This window comes from Dermacentor albipictus, chromosome 1 (genome assembly GCF_038994185.2).
Source record: "Dermacentor albipictus isolate Rhodes 1998 colony chromosome 1, USDA_Dalb.pri_finalv2, whole genome shotgun sequence".
NCBI lineage: Eukaryota > Metazoa > Arthropoda > Arachnida > Ixodida > Ixodidae > Dermacentor > Dermacentor albipictus.
The window spans coordinates 430,294,769-430,295,397 of NC_091821.1; positions in this window are offsets into that span (position 1 = coordinate 430,294,769).

Sequence of the window (629 nt, forward strand, 5' to 3'; positions counted from 1 at the left end):
CGTCCGACGTCTTGAATGGCCCGAGGAATCCTACTGTTGCTTGTTGTGTTTCAAGACTATTGAGACTTCTCAATATGGATACGGAGGCGTAATGACGCTTTTTTCGGCAGTTCCGGCAGACTTCGCAGCGTGCTGGACAGAGAGTGCGAGGGTGACGCTCTCGACAGCACCAACCACATGTTTCCTGTAAGCATTTTTAGCGGAGGACGAAGATGGCGTGTTTGCACCCTGTGAATAGCTGCCGCTTTTGTCCTGTTTCGAAGGGTGCCCTCTGCTTTGGGTACCGGATGCAACTTTGTTAACAGATGGCACTTCCTTTTGGAGCTCGGCTTGTTGCTGATGGGCGCTCACGGCCTAACAGGCGAACCCAAGAGGCTTTCAAAGAGTGAGGTCCGTGTACAGCTGTAACGAGATGGACAACTGCTTATCTCTGAACCCAGCTACCAGGCGTCACACACAAATTCTTCTCGAAGAGAGCCGAACTCGCAATCTTTCTAAAGTGTGTGAAGCCCAGTAATAAAATCTTCGGCCGACTCACCGTTTTTCTGTATCCTGCTGTTAAATCTGACTCGTTTAAACATTACGCTGCTTCGCTGGATAAAGTATTCGTCGAATCGCTCTACAACTTC